At 34.8% G+C, this 26118-nt stretch overlaps 1 long non-coding RNA gene across 2 annotated transcripts in view; it reads left to right on the top strand.

Moving 5' to 3' along the window:
* The window catches only part of LOC129533003 (uncharacterized), a 106785-nt gene that overhangs the window by 15859 nt on the left and 64808 nt on the right, over window positions 1-26118 (top strand). For both annotated transcript variants that reach the window (XR_008678997.2, XR_008678998.2), the window contains one exon: window positions 16215-16285. This is a non-coding gene — a long non-coding RNA (uncharacterized lncRNA). The remainder of the gene's footprint in view (window positions 1-16214; window positions 16286-26118) is intronic.

Here is a 26118-nt window from a genome sequence, read left to right as displayed (position 1 = left end):
TTTAAGTGCTTAAATTTATTTGACCTCAATATGCCCAGTTGGTAAAAGAACTAGAATGAAAGACGAGAGATATTCGTGGATTTTTAATTTCATTTCTTAGAGTTAATAAATATGTGACTTTGTTTTTGTTTTGTTGAATTGCTTACATTTTTGGTTTCACTAGCAGAATTAGAGTTACTTTCTTACACATTTTTATATTTACAGGAAGTTAAAATTAAACTATATTAATTATTTTAATTTATTCATTAGGCTGAAATTCACTGCAAATTTTTTCCTTTTGTTTTGCATTTTGTAAATCATATGAATGTTTTAATTTTGTATCTGGTCAATTTTAATTTCCCTTGTGTTTTCTTCTACAGCTTTGAAGTTTAGAATGTCATGTTCTTGCATATGTTGGATAAACATTAATGTATTTCATCTATTTTTATGTTAATTAATAATATGAAATTTATTTTGGAATATGGCATAATGCAAAGTTATAAATATATTTCTTCATAAATTGCTAATTAATAATTTCAACATTATTTACTGAATTATTCATCTCTTTTCCTTTAATTTGAAAAACTTCCTGTTATGCTTTAAATGTATCATCCATAATTGATGTGTTGGAAACTGAATCCTCAATACGACAGTATTGGGAGGTGGGCCCTAAAGAGGGCTGACTTGGTTTATGAGCGGTCTGCCCTCCTGAATGGATTCATGTGGATTCATGCTGTTATCCAGGGAGTGTTTTTCTTATTGCAGGAGTGGGCTTGTTGGAGCAAGTTTGTCCTCACCTCCACACACATACGTGTGCTATTTTCCTCTCTTGCTTTCTGCCATGAGATGACATAGCAAGAAGGCCCTCACAAGATGCCACCCTCTTGATCTTGGACTTCCTGTTCTCCAGAATCATGAGAAATAAATTTATGTTTATAAGTTCCTCAGTCTGTGACTCTGTTGTAGCAGTTCAGAATGGACTAAGATACTTCTCTCATAAATATTAAATATATGTAACAAGGTTACATACAGCTTTCCCTGTGTTTTTGCCATGATTAGATGCCTGTTAGCTTTATGTTCCCTGCAACACACTGTACCTGGTTCCGTGTTCATCAGTGGTGCTGGTTATCACCCCATTTGTTGTTTCAGTTACTCACCCACCTTTAATAAGATAGGATAGTTTCAAGAAGAAAATAATTTTTAAATTGAAAAATCTGTTACTATTATGTGCTGAGTGATCTAATAAATGTGACTACAGCAGATAGCCAGAAAGACCAAATTCATTCTCTTGCCACTTACCTAGTGCAGAGCATTGAACTAGTATCAAGTTGATGAGCAGGAAGAAGGAGAAAGGCCAATTGGTTTGGGAGATTATTACAGGGGCATATTTCTAAGAAGAAAATAATCAGAAAAAAGCTACCAGAGGAAACAAATTTATGTGGGGACTTTCAGTAAGAGAAGGTGTTGGCAAATTGAATAAGGGTATGTAGTGAAAATTAAACAACAAAAAATGCATGAAATAAGAAAAGGCACATTAAAAAATTTTTATATAATAGCCCTCATTGAAAAAAATATAGTGCTGTTAAGTTACTGGAATGTGTGAGGAAAATATATGATATCCCTCACTGGAAAATAATAAATAGCTATGAACTTACCAGAATGTGTGAGGAATTCCTCACAGATAGGAAATAAATGTGATCAGAACGACAGAGAACAAGCAAAAAAGGAAACCAATCATAGGTCTAAAAATGCACAGAACACTGCTATGGAGGTGGGAGTAGTTGCAGCAGCAATTGGAGGGAGACTGAGGACAATTGTCAGGATTACAGACTCAAGAGTAGCTGGGCAGATTGGCCTCACTCCCTATGCTGGACAGCTGGTGGAAACAGTGTTTGTTACTAGGCACAAGCAATGTCTGGAAATAGAAACAGAACAACGTTTTAAATAGCTACTGACTTCCAGGATCCACAGCATCCACAGCATCTGTGGACAGGTGAACAGCAATCCTCCAATAAAATAATGAGCAGTAAATTAAGGATCAAGAGGAAATTAAGGACACCTGGCACCATGAAGTAATTCACCATACTCAACACAAGGCAACATTAGTAAAAACAAAGTTATTACAGGAAAAAAAGGAAAACATTGGAAACTAAAATATAATGAATTACCAATTTCCTCAGAGGAAATTGGATGCATGATGGTGGAGTGAAAGAGGGTAAAGATAATAGAAAATAAAAATACTTTGAAAGGAAAAGAAATTTAAAATTTGATTATTAGACTGAAGTAGAGAAAGAGGGAAATCAGTAAGCAGAAAAAGAAGCCAAATGATTCCTCCAGAATTAAAAGCAAAAGGAGAATGGAAACTATAACAAAAAAAATATTCAGAAGCAATGAGGATAGAAAAAAAAATCAAAAGCCTTTTTAATAGGCACTGCAGAAATCAGAGAGACATGAAAGAAAGCAAATAATCAAATAAAATGCAGAAATAATTATCAGAGCTTAAAACAAGAAAAACCTCTTTTGGAGAAAGATGAATAAAAACAAGCTCATATCTGGTGTTATCTCAATGAAATTTCAAAAGGCCAAGGGCAAATAGAAAAGTCTGAAAGGAAGACGTGATAGGACAAAAAGTATTACTTGTTTTTTTGTTTGTTTGTTTTTACCTTTCATCTCCACCTCATCATTAAGGATTTTGGCTTTGACTACTGTGGTAGGCAGAATAATGACCCTCCAAAGATGTCTGCCTCCTAACCCCCAATACTGTGAATCAGTTTCTTCATAAGGCAAAAGATACTTTGTAGGTGTCATTTAATGTAGAATCTTGAGGTAGGAAGACTATGTTTAATAATCCAGGTGAGCCCAATATAATCACAAGGATCCTCATAAGGGAAAGAGAGAGGCAGAGAAGGGCATATGATAACAGAAGCAGAGGTTGGATATATGATTGCTGGCTTTTAATATGGAAGATGGTCATGAGCCAAAGAAGTTGACTAGCCTCCCGAAGCTGGAGAAGACAAGGAACCAATACTTTCCTAGAGCCTCCAAAGGATTGCAGCGCTGCTAATTTATTTGTTTTAGCCCAGTTAGACTTCTGTCCTCCAGGACTGTAAAACAATAAATGTGTGTTGTTTAAGCCACTAGGTTTAGGGAAACTTTTTATAGCAACGATAGGATACTAACACAAAACCTCAATGTCTACCTTTCCTCTGTTCTCACAGAGCTTGCTTTCTGCCTTTGAAGATTATCTGTTGGGCTTCCATGATAAGTAGTCAAGAAAAGTGGAGGGAGGGTAAGAAAAAGCTTGTGGGATGCACCAAGCAAGGAATTTGGGGAAAAGTGGTGAGAGCGTGTGTGAAAAGTTGCAAAAACAAGATGCGAGAGGAATGGAACAGAGTGAAAAAAGATGTAAGAGCATCAGGATTTTTTGAAGGGGTTTATCTTGTTTGGGATTCACTGAGCTTCCAGAATCTGTGAATTTTTATGTTTCACCAATAGTGAGATGTTTTCAGCTATTATTTCTTTAAAATATTCCCCTAACACCACACTCTTTCTCCTCCCTTTCTGAAATTCCAGTGTCATGGATGTGAGACACTTATTCATTGTTGCACAGTCTCTGAAGATGTGTGTTATCTGTCTGTTTTCAGTTGTTAATTTCACTCTAATTCAAATTGGGTAATGTCTATTGATCTGTCTTCAAATTCACTGATACTTTGCTCTATTATTTCCATTCTTCTACTGTACTGAATATTTTTCCTTATTGTGCTTTTCTGTTATATAATTTCCATACTTCTTATATAGTTTGTTTTCTTACTGATGCTTCCAGTTGTTTTATCGATTTCAAGAGTGTTGTGTTTGCTTGTTGTGGCACCTGTATCTGCCTTAAAACCTTTGGTCAGATAATTCCAACACCTGTGTCATCTTAGTGTTGGCATCTGTTGGTTTTCCTTGTTAGTTATTTCTTGTATTTCACATATCCAGTCATTTTTAATTATGTCCTGATCATTTTGAATATAAAGTTATAAAACTCAAAGTCTTGTTTGAGCCCTGGATTGCATATATAACATATATATGACATACATCATATATCTGATATATAAATATATGTGTGTGTGTATGTATGTGTGTGTATATATATATATATATATATGTTGGTGTCTATGTTTTAATTGGAAGTTGACTCAGTTAAGTAGATCACATATTCCAATCCCCATTCTGTGGTTCCAATGCCATGTCAATTTTCAAAGACTTGCAGGTCTGTTTGAATCTATCCCATGAATGTAATAATTCTTTAGTTCAATTCTCAACATCTTTGATATGATGAATAGGATCAGAGTCACGTGCAGCTGTGAGCAAATGTACAAATTCATAAACATCATTAGGCATGACTCACTATTGCTAGTTCCTTCATTTCCACTATCTCTATGGCACTTTCTAGTTCTTCAGGGTCTTGCCATAGGCCAGGAAGCAGGGGGTTTAATTATTGTACTCTGCTACACATGCTACATCTACACCTGTGCCTGGAGTCATGTAAGGAAGAAGAGAAAGAAATAAAATAAAATGGTTTGCCTCATCCTCTTGGGGCTCTAATGGAGAGGCAGGTTCCCATCTCTTGCTCCCTATTTTAGCTCCAAAGGCTGTCGTTGCCACTGCCACCTCCTTGCCACTGCTACCTCCTTGAACACAGAATTGCTTGGGTGTGGAGGGGCTTGGGAGTTGATTATACACTCTCTCCAAACATTAAGAGTATCTCGTCTAACTCCTCAAGCCAGAACTGGAGGATTTTCCTGGAGCAGCTTTGCACCAGTATGATCACTGCTGTGTGATCACTTAAGGGTGTTTGGTACTTCATTTCAGCCCAGGGATACCAGAGGAAATAAAAATGGTAAACTCACCATGGTTTGAGGCATACTTTGAATTCCTGTCATCTTCTCAATCCTCGTGATTCATCCTCTGATGGTTGCTTCATGCATTCTGTCCAGGGTTTATAGCTATATTCTATAAGGTTATAGCTTGCATTCTATCCAGGGTTTATAGACATAGTGGAAGAGGAAAGGTATGTTGTGCTTACTTCATCTGGAAGAACTCCAATTGTAATTTTTTTTTTTTTTTGAGATAGAGTCTTGCTGTGTCGCCCAGGCTGGAGTGCAGTGGCCCAACCTCCACCTCCTGGGTTCACGCCATTCTCCTGCCTCAGCCTCCCGAGTAGCTGGGATTACAGGCGCCCGCCACCACGCCCGGCTAATTTTTTTTGTATTTTTAGTAGAGACGGGGTTTCACCTTGTTAGCCAGGATGGTCTCTATCTCCTGACCTCGTGATCCACCAGCCTCGGCCTCCCAAAGTGCTGGGATTACAGGCGTGAGCCACCAATTGTCATGTTTAATGCTATATGTAGCTTTGTTGAAACTCAATATCTGTTGGGACTGAAATAGGCAAGTCACACCTTCAATAGGATTGTTATCTGTGGGGGCAAGACTGTTCCATGCTTTTTACCCAAAGATGTATCCTCGACTAAATTATCTCTGTAGAGATAAGCCAAAAGCCCAGTTTTACCAATACTGCTAGGCAATTGGAACAATAGTGAAAATGATCAGGCCCTAATTTAATCTTCAAGCATAATGATATGGGAGTGATACCAGAAATCTAAAGATATAGCAAGGAAGTCACAGTTGTCAATTATCTCTCTTTCTATTGTGGGCATGCTGTCAGATAACACAACCTAGGGAGCAGTATGTGTTTATTAAATTGAAAATGACTGTCAAAAATAGGTTTCAGGAATAGAATTTTATCAGTTTCTTGAGAAGCTAGATTCCTTTTTGGATGATTATATAAGGATAATTAAAGAACAATCATACAATTTCAAAGGCTCTGCCAGTCTAAGAATGCATGCTTTGGAGATATGGTCATAACTGAAGGATTTACATTGCTCAGGCTTTGGAAATGCTGGACTAGACTGTATCCTACAAGACCCTTATAGATTCTTTTTTTATTTTTTTAATTTTAATTACTTTATTTATTTTTTTCAAATAGAGACTAAGTCTCACTGTGTTGCCTAGGCTGGTCTCAAACTCCTGGTCTCAAGTGATCCTCCACCCTCAACCTCCCAGTGCTAAGATTACAGGCATGAGTCACTGTAACCAGCCAAGACCTTTGTAGATTCTGTAAGAAAATATAGCACAGGATCCCAAGAGATGGACTCATCTGCAATTCCAACATCCCATGAGAATGGATAAATTGGAGACTGAGAAATCCTAGGAGTCAGAAATATAAGGGAGGGGTGTGTGTGCATGCACACATGCGTGTGTGTGTGAATCTATACAAGAAACTGGAATTATAGTTTCTCTTTTTTTTAACTTTTAAGTTCAGGGGTACAAATGCAGGTACATTACATAGGTAAATTTGTGTCATGGGGGGTTGTTGTACAGATTATTTCATCACTCACATATTAGGCCTAGTACCCATTAGTTATTTTTCCTGATCCTCTCATTCCTCCACCCTCCACCCTCTGAAAGGCTTCAGTGAGTGTTGTTCCCCTCTATGTGTTCACATGTTGTCATCACTTAACTCCCACTTGTAAGTGAGAATATGTGGTGTTTGGTTTTCTGTTCCTGTGTTAGCTTGCTAAGGATAATGGCCTCCAGCTCCATCCATGTGGGGACATGCAAAAAACGTGATCTCATTCTTTTTTACAGCCGCATAGTAATCCATGGTATATATGTACCATACTTTCTTTATCCAGTCTATCATAGATGGGCATTTAGATTGATTCCACATCTTTGTTATTGTGAATAGGACTGCAGTGAACATGCACATGCGTGTGTATTTATAATAGAATGATTTATATTCCTTTGGCTATATACCCAGTAATAGGATTGCTGGTCAAATGGTTCAGCTATTGTGGAACAGATAATGTGGCAATTCCTCAAAGACCTAAAGAGGAATTGCCACACTGTCTTTATTGCCACACTATCTCCCACTGTCTTTAGGTCTTTGAGGAATTGCCACACTGTCTCCCACTGCCTTTAGGTCTTTGGGGAATTGCCACACTCTCTTCCATGATGGATGAACTAATATACACTCCCAACGACAGTGTATAAGCGTTCCTTTTTCTCCACAATCTCACCAGCATCCGTTATTTTTTGATATTTTGGTAATAGCCCTTCTGTCTGGTGTGAAATGATATCCCATTGTGGTTTTGATTTGCATTCCTGTAATGATCAATGATATTGAGCTTTTATTCATATGCTTATTTTTCACATGTATGTCTTCTTTCAAAAAGCATCTGCTCATGTCCTTAGCCCACTTTTCTAATGGGGTCTTTGTTTTTTTCTTGTAAATTTGTTTAAGTTCTTTATAGATGCTGGATATTAGACCTTTGTGAGATAAATGGTTTGCAAAAATTTTCTCCCCTTCTGTGGGTTACCTGTTTACTCTGTTGATAGTTCCTTTAGCTATGCAGAAGCTGTTTAGTTTAATTAGAAGCCATTTGTCAATTTTTGCTTTTGTTGCAATTGCTTTCACATCTTTGTCATGGAATCTTTGTGCATGCCTATGTCCTGAATGGTATTGTTTAGGTTGTCATCCAGAGATTTTATAATTTTGGGTTTTAAATTTAAGTCTTTAACCCATCTTGAGTTAATTTTTGTGTATGGTATAAGGAAGGGGTTCAATTGTAATCTTCTGCATATGGTTAGCCAGTTATTCCAGCACCATCTACTGAACAGAGAATCCTTTCCCATTTTTGTTTTGGTCAAGTTTTTTGAAGATCAGATAGTTGTAGGTGTGTGGTCTTATTTCTGTATTTTCTATTCTGTTTTATTGGTCTATGTGTCTGTTTTTGTTCCAGCACCATGCTGTTTTGGTTACTGTAGCCCTGTAGTATAGTTTAAAGTCAGGTAGCAAGATGCCTCCAGCTTTGTTCTCTTTGCTTAAGATTGCCTTGGCTCTTTGGGCTCCTTTTTGGTTCCATATGAGTTTTAAAATAGCCTTCTCTAGTTCTGAGAATATCAGTGGTAGCTTAATAGGAATGGTATTGAATCTATAAATTGCTTTGGGTAGTATGGCTATTTTAACAATATTGAAACTTCCCATCCATGAGCATGGAATTTTTTTTTTTAATTTGTCTGTGTCATCTCTGATTTCTTTGAGCAGCGGTTTGTAGTTCTTGTAGATATCTTTCACCTCCCTAGTTAGTTGTATTCACAGGTATTTTATTCTTTTTGTGACTGGGAAAGGCAAAAACTGGCAAGAGGACTGGGAAAGAAAAACTTGAAATTTTAGTCTTTTATAATGGACTCTTTTCAATAAAAATGTATTTTTCATTATAAAATCAAACATAAAGAGAAAACAATTTGAAAATAGATATTCGATTGAAAATACTTGTATATTACTAGGATTTTTTGATGGGTTTTCTTTTTCATCTTATTCCATGCATTTACTGTCACAAAAATATTTATTCTGGAATTCTTTTTGGTATAATGTTTGTTTTCTTGTTATCCCTAAAATAAAATAAAATTGCATCCTATATACATTACTCTGAAAACTATTTTTATCACTTAGCTCTGTCTCAATAATATACCTTCATATTGATAGACATAGATACAATTGATTCAGGGGGTAATTCTAACATTTCTTAAATTATTTTATACTTAATGAATGTTAGAATTATTCCCTGTTTCTAAGGAGATTTTTTATTAGTACTCATCTTTGACTTGTCACATGAAAACTATAAATTTTTTTTAAGAACTGTACTCAAAATACTTTAAAATGTTAAAATATTTGAATAACTGCATTTACATACCTTTAATATATCACCTGCACTATAATTCTCATTTTTCTTACATTTTCAGATCTTTACTTAATATAATATCAACCATATTATCACTCTCTATTAGTTTAAGTATATTCTGAAAATACAATATTGGTAATGGATTATGGAACAAGAAAAGCACAGCTTTTTGAAATGGGTTTTCTCACAAATTGTCCAATTAGTAATAGCTGTTTTTGCAATTTAAATTCTTTGTTTTCATATATTTTGGTGAGAAACATATAAATATACATAATTTTGAAGATATTAGTAACCCATGTTATTGCGATCAGATAAAGCTACCTAGCTTTCAAGTTAACATAGCTGGGCCTAATTGTTGCTACCAACTTTGTGATTTACTACAGTAAGCTAGGCCTCATCCAAAGTAATGCTGAACCACTGATCATCAAACTGAATATTTATCCCCAATTTAGTTAATTTATTTAGAAATCTTGAGAATTTCTGCTCTAAAAAGAAGTTTTATACTACATATATCTTTACAACTTAATGATTTATAATAATAAAAAAGCTCACTCAAAAATTACTTAAAACACTTATCCTCTTATTTCTGAAATTTAAAAAAGTTAACTCACAGGATTATTATCAAAATAAGATATTATTAAATAACTATTATAACGTGATATATCTTAAGATGCTTGATTCTAAGATAAATAATATTTTTTTCTATGGTTTTTAACTGAATAATCTCCATTATTGCAAAATGGAAAAAATTGGAAAATTGTGTGTATGATCAAATACACAATAGACTTAAGTGAAGACACAAAAAGTTATTTCAAGTATCCAGATACAATGCAATAATGAATATTTTACAGATTTTAAGCTTTAGAGTAATTTTCAAAAGAATTTAAAATTTGGAACTTTTCATTGCATTTGGCAAATGCAACAAAATATTCAAAGAAATTTAATAGTAAATATGTAAACAAATTTATATTGAACCTCTAGCCAACTTACATCATTGAATAGCTTATTTTTGGAATAAGTCTTCAAATTGTCTTTGAAAATAAAGTTTAACGTTTATCCCATAAATCTTTATTTTTGTCTGCTTATTTTGCAATTGAATTTAAAATCTTCTCTAAAATTAGTTTATCATCATTCTATAGCTTATATAAAACAAGTTACAGCTTCTTTATTGTGACCATAAGTAAGTGAAAATAAAAGAAACTGAAATGCATCTAAAAAGAAATACAGATTATAACATAACAATGTATATTGCTAATGTTGTAGTTCAGTTTAATTTAAGGATCATTCATTTATATAAATAGACAACTAGAGATGATAATAAGGTATTATTTCCATAGAAAATCTATTCATAGCAATACACAATGCAAAATAGAAGCTGACTCTAATGGTGGCATATTATGTAATTCTCTTTTAATTGAAACCATTCAAATGAGGATGGCCCTGAAAAGGAACTTTTGAAGATATTGGTTGATGAACACGTTAGTTAGTGAACCCAGTTCACTCCAAGACTGCATAATCTGTAACTGTCTTGGTGAAAAAGAATAAGGTCAGTCTTTACAATTATGATCCTTATTCTCCCATTCCCTATTGTGATGTGACTAAATCTCTATCATACTTTACTTAAAAATATCTTTAGGTAATTACAACAACAACAACATACTCAAATATTTAATATTTTGCATCAGCGTGTTAGCGGTTCCCAAGACCACTCCCAGTTATGTTGATTCGCTAGGAAGACTCACAAGAATTAGCATACAGTTGTACCCTTAGCTATGATTTGTAAGCTTTATTGATATATAATTGATAGGCATTTGATGAGTATAGACATATGCATACATTGTGTTGTGCCATCACCATGATCAAGGTAACAAATATATTTATCACCTCCCCAAATTTTCTTGTGTTCTTTTGTGTTTGTGTGTGTCTGTTAAGAACACATATGATAAGATCTGTCTTTTGAATATGTATTACAGTGCACAATACTGTGTGTTAACCATATGTCCCATGTTGCACAACAGGTCTCTGGAACTCATGCAGGTCACTGTTGTTGGGAATGGAGTTTCCTCAAAAAATTAAAAATGGAACTACCATGTGACTCAGCAATCCCACTTCTAAGTATACATTCAAAAGAATTAAAATCAGGATTTCAAAGAGATATGTGCACTCCTATTTTCTTTGCAGCATTATTCACGATAGCTAAAATATAGAAACAACCTAAAATCCCATTGACTCCTAAATGAATAAAGAAAATCTGATACATACGTACAATGGAATTTTGCTCAGTCTCAGCAAAGGAGGAAATCTTACCATTTACCACACCGTGGTCAAACTTTGAAGACATTATATTAAGTGAAATAAGCCAGACACAGCTATGATGTATTACAGCAAAGAGAATAAAAGAATATCAAAAAAGAAAATGGAACATGAGGTGAAGTTTGGAGGAAACGAAGTGCAAGGTGCCAAAAGTCATTTCCTAGTACATAGACGTGACTAATTTTTCCAGCAATGAGTTGTGACAACTTGTGTGAAATGTCATCTACCAAGGAAGCACACTAGAAATTCAGCGCCCAGGGATTTTCTTCAGGGATGGGTTTGTGGGGATACCTCTCCCTATCATATATTAAGTTTCTAGCTTCCAAGTAGGAAAGCAGGTGTTCAATAAAAATTATATTGTATGCACAAACTGTTTAGGAACATTGAGACACTCTTTATTCTTATTTAAAAATGCACAGAACTTTGACACATGTGGAAACACTCTTGAAATCCATGTTTTTATATGCCAACCAAGAGGCAGCAATGCAAGCAAGCCTTTCTAAGGATATTTTCGGGGTTGCTGTGTTAACTCTTTTCTGTGTAATATGATATAGTAATTAAATTTAATGGGGATTATGTTGGGAATATAATAAGTCAAAATTTTCTGTCTTACCATTTTTAAAATAATAGGATAATCTTACCAAATGCTAGGCAAAACCAGAATAAAAATGAAGTTATGTTTGGGAATCAATAGAGGTAAATAAGGTAATATCATGAATATAGGGTCACATTAGAAAAAAAGGCTTTTACATTTTAGTATAACAATTATATTATGTCACTTAAACTATTTTAAATGTATCAAAAAGACTGCACAGTTTGAGAAATGCTAATATAAACAGTGACATTAAATACTCTGCATTCTATTTTTACAAAATTATTTGATAGAAGTAAAATGTGAGAAAAAAGTGTGACATTTCTCACGTGTCAGTTTTTGTATTTATTAAAATCCATTTATAATTTAAAAATGAATTGAGCAACAAAGGGAGGGTAACTGTAAGTTATTATCCATCTGGATATAGCTCACATACTTACCATCAGGTCATTTTTGGCCTAAATTTATTTTCTGTTGACTCTGCTTCACTTCTCAGTGAAGGTGTTTGTTCATTGTTTCTTTGGTCTTATTTGATTATGAGATGTATGTGGTTGATGGTATTATTTGCAGACTCTGAAGACAAGTAGAAGGATGCTTTCCTGTGGAGAGTAATTCAATTTGATGTGCCCAGAGCCTAAATAACTTCAGATTTGGACCCCAACTATCCCCTGCCAACTCTTCATTTTGTATGTGAGTGCCAGGTTCAAGGTCTCCCTTACTAATGTGGGAAAAAGCCCCATGGCCCCAGAGCAATACTGACTGTATTTCTGTCCACATAACTGACTTCTGTTTGCTTTCAATGCTTGCCACTTAGGTTCAAGCTCATGCTTTTAATCTCTCTCTCTCTCTTTTGATTTGTAGTGTTTTTGATTATATCCTGCAGCCTAGAAATGAAGGATAATTTGCGTTTCATGCAGGTTTTAGGTAGCAGGAATGCCCCCAGAGAATTTAACCTACTCTGTTGATGGAAACAGTACTCCACAGCACTTTGATGCTTAATATTCAGTGAATTGTGGCTAATACTGTATCATGGAATTATAATACAGAGACAATTATTGTGGAAAAATAACATCCATTTATCACCTTCTCATTCCATAAACATTAACGGTGTTTACTGAGAGCCAAGCACGATACTCAGTACTGAGGCTTCAGAGGGGAAGAAGTAATAGTCCCTACTCTTAAGGATCAATGCATAGTGAAGGTACAGACCAACTTGTAAGTGAATAAATTATAGTACAATGTTATATATACGAAATTAGGTGAAAACAAGATACATGAGTCCAACATGACGTTATGTTTTCGTCAAATTCTCATATCCTATTCTATGAGCATCCTGAAAACTATCCTCCCCAAATTCTTGCAGTTGTCCAAGGTCATTTAAATATTAATCTGTCCAGTTAAATGTGGGCCAGATAGAAGTGGGCCACTCCAAGGTTAAAGCTGTAAAATCTGCTGTGCCATCCTCCAGTTTCTCTCTTCCTCTGCAGTGGCAATATGGAAGTCTCTTGTGGGGTCACAAGCTCAAAATAGCATGGGTGTCATATTGTGAAGCAGTGCCCTGGGCCATAGCTGTGATTTACTGTGGGGTTTCTGAAAGTAGGCAAACCACTGAGATGTTACATTTGTTTATTAAATATAGCATAACATGGACTATGCTACCAATAAAATATGGAGGGAGCACAGAAAATGGAATTGACTTTGTTTGGTAGGGGCCAGGAAGGATTTCTGGAAGAGTATTGTCCACAGGTTGACATAGAGAAGACCAGGTGCAGACATTAAAGTGTGAAGATAATTAGAATATTGGGGAAACCATAAACAATTGTAGAGACAATTACTGTAGATGCAAGAAAAGAAAAGAATATTAAGAAGAAGCTGATCCTAGTAAAGAATATTCTATAACAATGTCTAAGAGTTTGGGGCTGCAAGTAATAGAAACGGACTCTAGCTAATTTAAGTTTTTTTAAAAAAATCAACTGGATAAGTGCTTAGGTGGAAAACAGGATCTAGAGAACCAAGCTTGGAGAACTGATGTAACCAAAAGATTCTGGTGCAGGAACCACTTCCAAGGTTGCCCAGCATAGGGCAGTCTGACACCTCTCCCCCTACTTGGCAGCTTCCCCGAACACCCCTATTCTTCACCCTAGATTTTGAGGCTCCTGACACTAGATGATGCTTTGAGATAAATTGCACATTCTTTTTAAATTTACTAAATATTTGCCCAGTGCTCAAATCCTTTTCTGAAAGCGTTGTCTGAACTTAAGTAACGTGCCCCTATTTGCCGCCAGGATACAGCATTTCCCATAGGAGAAGGCAGGGTTTGGACATAGGGTAGACAAAACAATAACAACAACAACAGCAAAACAAACAAACTGTCCTCTAATAAGCCACGCAAGATTTGATCCCATCTTGTGTCATTTCTCTCCTTTCTCTCTGTATGACAAATACTGCAACATTCTTTTATTTCTTCAAACGAGGCCGACTCAAATCTACACACACTACACTTACTGTTCCCTTTTCATGAAATTCTTTTCCCGCCTTTTTATTTACCTTTTTAGTGACTCAGCTGTCACCTTGATAGGTCGATCTTTCTTATAAATCCTGTATAATTTCACCTAAACTCCCTAGACAATCTATATCACATGATTGATTTATCAATTTATGGCCCTTGTTAATATTTAAAGTGATATTCATTTTGTTTGGTTATAGGATCATTATTTTTGCACCAGGAAACCCTGAGAAGGCAGATGTTTCTTTTTGAGTACGAGTATCCCAAAACCTTGAGCACCATGTGGCCCATATTCTGTGCTCTGTATATACCCATAATTGTAGTTTGAGGAATGTTTATGGTAATAAGAAAAACTAACATGAAATCACAAAAAGTAATGACTATTATTTTTTCTCCCCTGGAAAAATAATTGCTGATCATCAAGCAGATGTACCTCACTTCATGAAGCAAATCTAGTTTAAATGACTTTTTTTTCTGCTGATTTCAGGCTTTTTCCTCAAAGGTGCCAGTTTTTATTATTTTAATGTTAATTTCTAAGCCTCAGTGAAATTCCTTATCTTAAAGTAGCACACTAGATTCCTATGAAACTAAAAAAAAGTTTGACTTAATAGAATAATTCTAACTCTTTTTTATGTCCAAATCAGACAAATTTCTTTGAGAATTAAAATTTCATTATTTAATGATTTTTAGCTTGTGTTGCAATTTCCTGTCCCTTTTACGCTGTTCCATAATTTATGAAGTAGTTTCTTCTCCTTAAGAGAATCATCATTTCTACCTCACTGGAAGTCATCTTACCATTGAAAGGTGAATCTTAACATTGAAATAGGAAGTAATTGTTTCCTTTCTGGTGGTGTAAAATCAATGGCATGTTTTCAATTAATTATGCATTCAACTTGAATAAAAGCCACAGAATAATTGAATTACTTTGAAATAGAGATGAATTAAAGAGTGACTCAGTGAGTTTGTTCTTTGTTGTATGAAAAAAATGCATAATGTTTAAATATCAAGGAAAAAATTGCCGATATGTCAGGTCTCCACTAGTACAGATGGCTACATGTAAACTGTTCATAGTTCCAGCATAGTAGACAATGTCTTCTGGTAAAAAAAAAATTAAAAACCACATTATTTTTCAATATATATTCAGTTATTAATAGAATTTCTAAAAGCCAGTAATAAAGTAATGGTTTTAGAAATATAATCTTGTTACCTATATATGTTATTTTATCATATGAATGTACACCCTTAATTCTACCTAAAATAAATTTCTTAATTAGAAATACAGTAATAGAGAAGGCTCAAATATAAGGAAAGACATCCCTTATCCATAGATTGGAACATTTAATATTACTAAGGTGTGAAAACAATTTAAAGTACAAGTAAAATGCAATCCCTACCAAAGTTTCAACAACTCTTTTTTTGGGGTAATATTAAGAGCAAATTCTCAAATTTATGTGATATTGTAAGGGAGTTCAAATAGCCAAAATGACATAGAAAACAACAAAGGTGAAGGACTCACAGTTTTTTATTTCAAAACTACAATAAAGCTACAGTAATTGAAACAGTGTGGTGTGGGCATAAAGATAAACATAGAGACTAATGGAATAGAACTGAGAATCCAGAACTAAAACCAAACATCTTTGTTTAATTGATTTCCAAAAAAAGAGCCAATACCATTCAAGAGGAAAAAACTGTCTCTTCAACAAATGATGCAGGGACTAGTGTATTTCTGCAAGCAAAAGAGTAAGTTGAACTGCTTTTATGTCATACCATGTACAAAAAATAACTTAAAATAGATCAAAGGCCTAAATATAAGAGTGGGAACCATGAAACTATTCATGGGGATAAAGAATAAAACACGGGGATAAATCTTCATGAATATCTATTTGGCAATAAAATCTGAGCTGTGACACCAAAAGCATGAACAACAAGAGAAAAATTTGACTTTATCAAAATTAACTTTAAAAATTTTGTTTCATGAGCAGCAAAAGAAAAAACTCACTTTATCAAAATTAACAAGTTTTTTTTTTTTGCACTCCAGAACATGGAAAATAATCTTAATGAGTCACAAGAAACATAAGATTGAAGCAACTCATAATATCACAGGAGAAGGTAAGATAACAAGAAACACAAGAAACCTAGATACATTCCAGATTTGTATTATTAATATTGTATATGTAGTGGGATGGTATCTTACCATGAAGGTTCTGAAGCCAGCATGTTGGTGAACTTGACATGTAGTCAAATTTACCTTCTAAAATCCTCTCTTTGTTTTCCTGAAAATACAATATGCATGGCTGTATATCTGAAAATGCATTTTTTAAAACAATAGTATTCCATGCAGCAAAGTGAGGTACTCACAATATGAGAGGTGTGTGGTTATAAGGGCCTGGAGAAGGGACTCTCAATCTTTAGTGGGCATCAGAATCTCCTGGAAAGCTGGTTGGGCCCAGCCACTCTGATTCAGTAGGCTGGAGGTATAACCTGAGATCTTACATTTCTAACAGGGTCCTAGGCGATGCTAATGCTGTTGGTCCAGGGACCACACTTTCAGAACACTGACCTAGATACCAGCATGTTGAAACACCCTGAGGATCTGCACTTGGTGCGGAGATTCAGTTACTGCTTGCTTACCTAGTCTCCTGTCCCCCTGTTCCATCTCCTGGAAAACACCCATATTTTCCTTAATGAATTTCACATTTTCTCTATTTAGAGCCCTGAGATTTTGGTAGTATTAATGCTCCTCCAAATTCTGAGGTTTAGTAGAGGTTAGCATAAGCCCATCAGTGCCATCTCTTCCTCCTCCTATAGCGACTGAAAGGGAGAAGTACAGTGGGAAGCCTGCAATTAATCAGCACATACTATTCTGCATGACAGTAATTGTCTTAGATTTGTCCACTCGCAAAGAAAATCAGGAATTTAATTCGGTGACTGATTGGCGAGAAACAATCTCCCCTTTGTATATAAATAAGGGACCACATAGTTGTGCTTACTCCTGGATATAATTTAGAAATAATGAGGGAAGACAAAGCCAACAGAGGAATATCCGCACTGGAAGAATCACCAAGAACCAGAGACAGGGTCCAGGCAAATGCTAGCAATATCGTTTCATGAACCAACAAATTCCTTTTCTACCATAGGTTATTTTTAATTTTAAAATGTGTTGAAACACTGGTGTCCCAGCCCCTAAACTAAACATCATCTTAGTGTTTTGCAACATCTGCTGTAGAATATTTGAAAGACACAAATATAAAAGATAAATTGATGCCTTCTGCCTAATCTGATTCCTTTTTTTATTAAAAAAAATTTTTCTCAGTACATAGTAGGTGTATAATAATTCCATTTGTTTCTTTCCAGATGTAACCACTATTTTAATTAATTTATTTATTTATTTTGAGGTGCAGTCTCATTCTGTCACCCAGGCTGGAGTGCAGTGGTGTGATCTCGGCTCACCGCAACCTGCGTCTGCCTCCTGTGTTCAAGCTATTCTCCTGCCTCAGCCTCCTAAGTAGCTGGGGCTACAGGTGCACGCTACCACACCCGACCGTTTTTTGTATTTTTAGTGGATATGGGGTTTCACCATGTTGGCCAGGCTGGTCTCAAACTCCTGACCTCAAGTGATACACCCCCTCGGCCCCCGAAGTGCTGGGATTACAGGCAAGAGCCACTGCTCCCAGCCCATAACCACTATTTTGAATGTGCAGTTTTGTATCTGCATGTATGTTTTTCAAAAATAATTTCATCACATATTTATGAATTGATAAATCATATATTATTTTGGTAGGTGTTACACCTTAAAAAGAAGACAACAGACTGTATATTTCTTTGCAGTCATCTTCTATTTGATTGACATGTGTAGCTCTAGTTTATTCACCAAATGCTAAAGGATTATACTGTATAAAATCCTCTGTTTTATTAATTCACTTGTTGTTGGGCGTCGAGTTTGTTTACAAATACTTATTAGTAACAAGCAATTCTGCAGTGAGAATTCCAAGTACACATCTCTTGTGTGTACTTGGTAACGTTTTCTAACCAGTGTGCCATGACTTAGTTACAGCCTTGAGTATTATTCACTCAACCCTATGGCTAGTATTTAATAGTACTGATTTCCTCTTGTGATTAGCAGCCTCATTCATTTATACACAATGCCATTTTGAATGCATGTCATCATATGACAAGTATTTAAAGTGGCAGATCTAGAATACATATCTAGATGTAGATTTGGGGAATTTTCAAATGTGTTCCCCCTTCCTGGTGCTGGCTGCAATGTTGCATCTGGAGCACTGGCACCTAACTCACTTCTGGAGATCAGCTTCTACCAGAACTTTCTGTACCAGAGCTCTGTGATGCCTGATAATCATTCACTGGCAGTATAGATACCTCTACCATTGTTCAATTTTTCTACACTTAATAGTGAATTCAGGTCACACAGGAGTGCATTTAATTGCAGAAGCAGAATTAGATATGAAACCCTATATATGTTTTTAGCTTTCCAGTCTGTGTAGTGAAAGACAACACACAGGAGATAATTTGAGTAAGACAATTTACCATATTCACCATCATTTTGAATTGCATATTTTCAAATTTATATAAATGGAAACAATTTTTATTCCTTTTACTGAAACATGATTTCATCCAATATTTGTTGGGTCCTATCTGTTCATATCTAAGATATAATGAAGATATAATCAATCTGTAGTTTCCTATCTATTTTAATCTTTGATGAAAATTTAGGGTTTTTTCTAATTTTTTTCATTGTTGTGAACATATTTTAATATGGTTTGTTTGGTTATATAAAAATTTCTTTAGGATAAGTGATTAGAAGTAAAATATCTTGGTAGAAAATTCTACATCTTCAACTTTCCTAGATTTTGGCAAATTGTTCCCCAGCGAGTCATGCAGATTTCCAGTAGTGTATCTGAGGTTTCCTTCATCCTTGCCGTTGCTAACATTTGATATTGGTTTTAATTTTTGAAATTAAAATTAGTATGAAAATGTATCTTCCTGCACTAACATTTACTCCTTGATTAAAACTGAGGCATTAGCGTGCTTCCATAGGTTTACTAACCATTTGTGTATGTTTCCGTGGATAGCTTGTTCATGTCTTTTGAAAATTCTTTCTATTTCACTGTTTGTTTCTTATTGATATAGGTTTTACTTATAATTTTCTATCTCAGGTATATGAAAAAATTCTTCTACTTTTTCACATTTTGAAATTTTCATTTAAAAAATATTGACTTTAGCCAATCAGGATATACTTTTCAGATGATAGGAAATACGGATTATATTAAAAAGTTTCTGTCTAAAAATTCACTATTCTGAACATAACGCTAATTTGTATATATAATACTAACATATACATATATATGTGTGTGTATATATATATATATATATATATATATATACGATATGCTTCTGTTTCGGAACTCTGTATTCTGTAGCTTTTAGACAACCTATCTATTCATTCATTAATACTAGAAAGTATATGTTATTATATCTTGTTAATAAACCTTGATTTTTTCTTGGCCAACTTTCCCACTTTCTGCTTTTAGTTCAGGAGTGCAATGGAAATGTTCTTTAGTTGCACGCACATACACACACACATTAACACCACCACCCCCCACCACCAACAATACAACTACCACCAACAGCACAAAAATTGGAATTGCACCAAATTGAACTTATAGATTAATATGGAAAATTTTAACATTGTAATATGTATATTCTTTAAGTTTTTGTAATGACTCAATTTGTTCCATAAATTTTTCCATAAATATAGTATATGTTATTTTATATCTGCAAGTATATATGTGTGTGTGCATATCCCTAAGTTGTTTGTTTTTCGGAATTCTATTTTCTACCTTCTAACTTTCATTGTTGTTTTTTAAGAAACATGCTGTTTGTTTTTATCCTCACTGTGTAGGGAATATCTTTTCTTTCTGCTGTTTAAGATTTACTCTCTGTATTAGCCTGTTCTTACACTACTATAAAGAACTGCCTAAGACTGGGTAATTTAAAAAGGAAAAAGGTTTAATTGACTCACAGTTTCACATGGCTGGGGAGGCCTCAGGAAACTTACGATCATGACAGAAGGGAAGGCAAAACATGTCCTTCACGTGATGGCAGGAAGGAGAAGTGCTGAGCAAAGGGGGAAAAGCCCCTGATAAAACCATCGGATCTCGTGAGGACACACTCACCATCATGAGAACAGCATGAGGGTAACCAACCCCATGATTCAATTACCTCCCACCAGGTCCCTCCCATGACATGTGGGGATTATGGGAATTATAATTGAAGATGAGATTTGTCTGGGAACACAGCCAAACCATATCAATCTCTCTCCTTGGGGTTCAGTAATTTTAGCCTAATAAATCTACTGATGGGTATCTTTATCTTTAAGTGGCTTGAGATTTGTTGTGATTCCCGAATCTGAGAATTTAGATTTTCTTTCACAATTATTGACACATTCTCAGCCAATATATGTTTGTATATTGTTTGCCTCTTATCTATTCTCTAACTCTACAACTTTAGTTGGAAGTTTATTTATTCTCATCGTAACCTCAATAACCCTTTTTTGTGGATGCCGTTTGGGCAATGATTTTTTAAAATTATTTCAGTAGTTATTGGGGAACACGTGGATTTTGGCTACATGGAAAAGTTCTTCAGTGATGATTTTTGAGATTTTGAGGTACCCATCGCCTGAGCAGTGTCCACTTTACCAATGTGTAGTCTTATATCCCTTACCCCACTCCCGTCCTTGTCCTGAGTCCCCAAAGTCAATTATATCATTTTTATGCCTTTGCATTCTCATAGCTTAGCTCCCACTTTCAAGTGGGAACATACAATATTTGATTTTCCATTCCTGAGTTACTTCACTCAGAATAATGGTCTCCAACTCTATTCAAGTTGCTGCAAAGGCCATTATTTCATTTCTTTGTATAGCTGAGTATTATTCCATGGTGTATATATACACCACATTTTCTTTATCCAGTCATTGTTTGATGGGCATTTAGGCTGGTTTCATATTTTTGCAATTGTGAATTGTGCTGCTATAAATATGCGTATGCAAGTGCCTTTTTCAAATAATGACTTCTTTTCCTTTGGGAAGGTACCCAATTGTGGGCTTGCTGGATGGAATGGTAGTTCTACTTTTAGTTTTTTAAGCAATCGCCATATGGTTTTCCATAGTAGTTATACCAGTTCACATTCCCAACCAACAGTGTAAAAGTGTTCCTTTTTCAGCACATCCATGCCAACATCTATCTTTTTTATTTTTTAATTGTGACAATTCTTACAGGAGTAAAGTGGTATCTTATTGCGGTTTTAGTTTGAAATCCCCTGATCATTAGTAATGTTGAGAATTTTTTCATGTGTTTGTTGGCCATTTGTGTATTTTCTTTTGTAACCTCAGTAAATCTTAATCTTGTTTATATTTTCAAACATTTATCCCTCTGTTTTGCATTCAGGTCTATTTCACTTTTAGTAATTCTCACTTCTGTTTAGTTGAATCTATCTGTAAGTCTATTTTTATTTTTATTTTTTCATTTTTTAACTTGTAAGTTCAAGGGCACCTGTGCAAGTTTTTTATTTAGGTAAAGTCTTGTCACAGGGGTTTGTTGTACAGATTATTTCCTCACCCTGGTATTAAGCCTAGTACCATTAGTTATTTTTCCTGATCCTCTCCTTCCTCCCAACCTCCACCCTCTGGTAGACCCAGTGTGTGTTGTTCCTCTCTGTATGTCCATGTGTTCTCATCATTTAGCTCCTACTTATAAGTGAGAACATGCAGCATTTGGTTTTCTGTTCCTGTGTTACTTTGCTAAGGATAACAGCCTCCAGCTCCATCCATGTTTCTGCAAATGACATGATGTTTTTCTTTTTAATGGCTGCATAGTATTCCACCATGTGTCTGTACCACATTTATTTCTATTTTTAAGTTCCTTGATTACATTTTTCATTTGGGAAAGTTGTACTTTGCTCTTTATCATTTTCTTCCTGTCATTGCTGATGGCATCTTTTGCTTTTTTATGTTTTATATCTCTTCTCATCTATTTTAATATTTTAGGAATATTTTCTACTTATAAATATTAGAAAATTACATTATGTGAATTTAGGTGGTACTGATAATTCTAGGAATGATTCTGGTAACACTGAAACAAAGGACCTTTGTTCTTGTATACTTTCTACTTTTGAAGTGACAGTTTATACTTAATAGGACTTTACATGTGGCATTTCTGGATGAGTCCCACCAGAGAAGCATCAAATTAGTCTCTGCCAAGATATTCAGGACATTACCGACCTGTGACTGATTTATGTAAATTTCTAGACTTAGAGTAATTTAAAACCACACAGATAGGATATTATAAATTTGAACCCCAAATCTTAGATGTTAAGTATGAAATGTATTCAGCAACTTAATTTTTCCATTGTCTTAGTAGGAGGTATTACTATATATTCAGGAGCCTTAGAGAGGTTAAGTAACTTATCTAAAATAACACAGTTGATAAATGATTAAATTGGAAGGTAAGCATGGGCAGTCCAATGTTGAAGTTTATAGTTTTAAGTGCCATAATATTGGTATTTAATAAAATATTTTAATCCATTAGTTCCATTAATCTCAGTACCTATGTAATTACTATGTGATTTTTACGAAAACATTCATGCTTTGTTTGGGGGGAGTAATATATGAATATACACTTTAGCTATATAAATGTCAAGAGCAATTTACTTATAACATGCAAAAGGAAATATTGTTTGAGCAAAATATGTTTGTGCTTATCCACTCCCTTTTTAACATTTTGCATTTATATAATCCAATGTATTCTTCATCTTGATCTTCGGGATACTATGAAATATGAAAATGCCCTTACATTTTTAGTTAAAACTTCCATTTTTCCATGATTTTAGCCAGTTTATCTATAATTTCACTAGGACCTTTATTTGACATGAAGAAATGTTAAAGCAAATAAACCTTGAATAAATTCAAATGATTACATTATCAGTAATGCCATACTTTTTGAATGTATAAAAAATACATCATTATGGTGAGTGCAAATAACTTACTTCAGTCTACTGTATACAAATAAATGCAGAGTAAATAACACAGCATACACACAAATAGAAGTAGAATATAAGTTGTATAAATAACCAGAAGCCTAGAGACATGTCTTCAAATGATATACTACAAAACAAGAGTTACACTTGAGTAGTCAAATAGGTCTTGTACTTCACACAAGAAGCCCTGACTTAAAAGGCAGTGCACACATGAGCAAACCAAGCGGAGTTCTTCTGAAACAGGATAGGGCACTAGAGCGTAAACCACAACATCTTGAGGACACTCCTTAAATAGCAGCAGGATTACGGAACTTAAAATGAAATTGAAAGAAAATAACTGCACAAAAAGTAGGCTTCAATATGTACATGAAGCTGAAAATGGAGAAAAGGAGACATTGCTCACAGAGAAAGGATGGCACAGGTTTAACACATCACATTACCTAAGTGGTAACCAATAACACTTATTTTTTCAATTATTATACATGAAGGTTGGCCCATATTTTCTACATGCATAATAAGAATAGTTGTTGTTAAAAATGTATCATAAAATAGCTAAGAAGAAAATGGAAGATCAAAGGTGAAAGATTCTCTCAGCATCATAGGAAATGTTCCTCATTTGATATTGTCCATATTTATTTCATAAGAAAATTTGTTCTTATAGTTATGAACAATATCTTAACTTTACCTGTGTCATAGGGGGCCTCTAAAAAAGATAGGATCCATTTTTGATTGAAGACTCCTTTGCTCTGACTTGAATATTGGGATTAACTTTCTGGTATTTTCATTTGAAAACTTTGAAATTAAATATACATTCAGTTTAATATGAAATAAATGGCATTATATTATCATAGATCAAAAATTTCTTGTAAAATCGGGAGATATTTTGTTTTTCCAAGTTTCAACAGCTCTATGAGATGATATATTTAGATGAGGTAAAAAGATAATTAAATGTGAATTTCCTTGATATTAGATTAATAACTTTGAATTGGAACAGTGAAAGTTTAGGTTAGCTATTAATTTATTTATTCTAGAAGTATTTATTAAACCCCAAATACCATTTCCTGGAGATAAAAAAATAAATAGGGTTAGTCATTTTCCTCAAGTGTTCACAAGCAAATAGGCATGGAAAGCCAAAACAGTTAATTTATAATACAACTTACAGTTGCTATAATAGAGATAAATTTGAGTGTACAGAAAAATAATTGCATATTTCTAACTGTACAGTTTTTTACTACCAGACCTTGCTTATTTTCTTCATGAAATTTTTCAAAACATTGTATTAAATATTTTGTTGTTCACTTGTCTTTCCATTTAGATTTTAGTCTATAATATTATTCAGTGGAGAATAATAATGTTCAATTAACATATAAAACACAAGATACGTTTTTTATACTACATTCACTTACTTGGTTCTGAGATCAAGCACAAGGTTTCTGATTACTTAAAGCAATCAAGTTGTAGGTTTCTGAAGCCATACCTTCTCCTTCATGGCAATGTGATAGGAGCCAGGTGGTCATGCCAGTGGAGTCTGTACCATAGGAGAAACACCCTGAAATTATGGATCTGGGGGCTTATGTAGGAGTCACAACACAGCTACCACCCTCTCCTCTGGATCTATCCAAAAAGATAAGGGAAGGTATCTGGTTACAACCCTTTGGAATGTAGACACATAATGGCAGAAATAAATCTCTGTATAATTCTGGACTTCTCTATCTATTCAAACACCCTTTAACATCCAAGGATTGTCATGTAACCCCGGGTTCCAGTAATTTTTCCTCAGAAACCTCTGACCATACAAAAACTGAAAGATATTCATATTGCTTCTCAACACTAAGGGAGTAAAAGACAGTGACATACAGAATCATTTAAAGGTATGTGGTCACAAACTAACCCAAATTTTTTCCATTCTTCCCTGTTTGATCCTACTGCTTGAAATATCACCAATGAATGTCATTTATTTAGATTGTTTTGCCTGCGACTTGACTTATACTTAAAATATTAAAATAAAAACGAGAAAGTAGAAAATTCTTTTCTTAAATAATGTTGAATATTGGCCCCCACTCTCTTCTGGCTTGTAGAGTTTCTGCCGAGAGATCTGCTGTTAGTCTGCTGGGCTTCCCTTTGTGGGTAATGCGACCTTTCTCTCTGGCTGCCCTTAACATTTTTTCCTTCATTTCAACTTTGGTGAATCTGACAATTATGTGTCTTGCAGTTGCTCTTCTCGAGGAGTATCTTTGTGGCATTCTCTGTATTTCCTGAATTTGAATGTTGGCCTGCCTTGCTTGCTAGGTTGGGGAAGTTCTCCTGGATAATATGCTGAAGAGTGTTTTCCAACTTGGTTCCATTCTCCCCGTCACTTTTAGGTACACCAGTCAGATGTAGATTTGGTCTTTTCACATAGTCCCATATTTCTTGGAGGCTTTGTTCATTTTTTTTTAACTCTTTTTTCTCTAAACTTCTCTTCTCGCTTCATTTCATTCATTTGATCTTCAATCACTGATACCCTTTCTTCCACTTGATCGAATCGGCTAGTGAAGCTTGTGCATGCATCACGTAGTTCTCGTGTCATGGTTTTCAGCTTCATCAGGTCATTTAAGGTCTTCTCTACGCTGTTTATTGTAGTTGGCCATTCAGCTAATCTTTTTTCAAGGTTTTTGGCTTCTTTGCGATGGGTTCGAACATCCTCCTTTAGCTCAGAGAAGTTTGTTATTACCGATCGTCTGAAGCCTTCTTCTCTCACCTCGCCAAAGTCATTCTCCATCCAGCTTTGTTCCGTTGCTGGTGAGGAGCTGTGTTCTTTGGAGGAGAAGAGGCACTCTGATTTTTAGAATTTTCAGCTTTGGCTGGGTATGGTGGCTCATGCCTGTAATCCCAGCACTTTGGGAAGCTGA

This window comes from Gorilla gorilla, chromosome 3 (genome assembly GCF_029281585.2).
Source record: "Gorilla gorilla gorilla isolate KB3781 chromosome 3, NHGRI_mGorGor1-v2.1_pri, whole genome shotgun sequence".
Classification (NCBI taxonomy): domain Eukaryota; kingdom Metazoa; phylum Chordata; class Mammalia; order Primates; family Hominidae; genus Gorilla; species Gorilla gorilla.
Note: the sequence above shows the minus strand (reverse complement) of the source record. Positions and strands in the feature narration are given on the sequence as shown.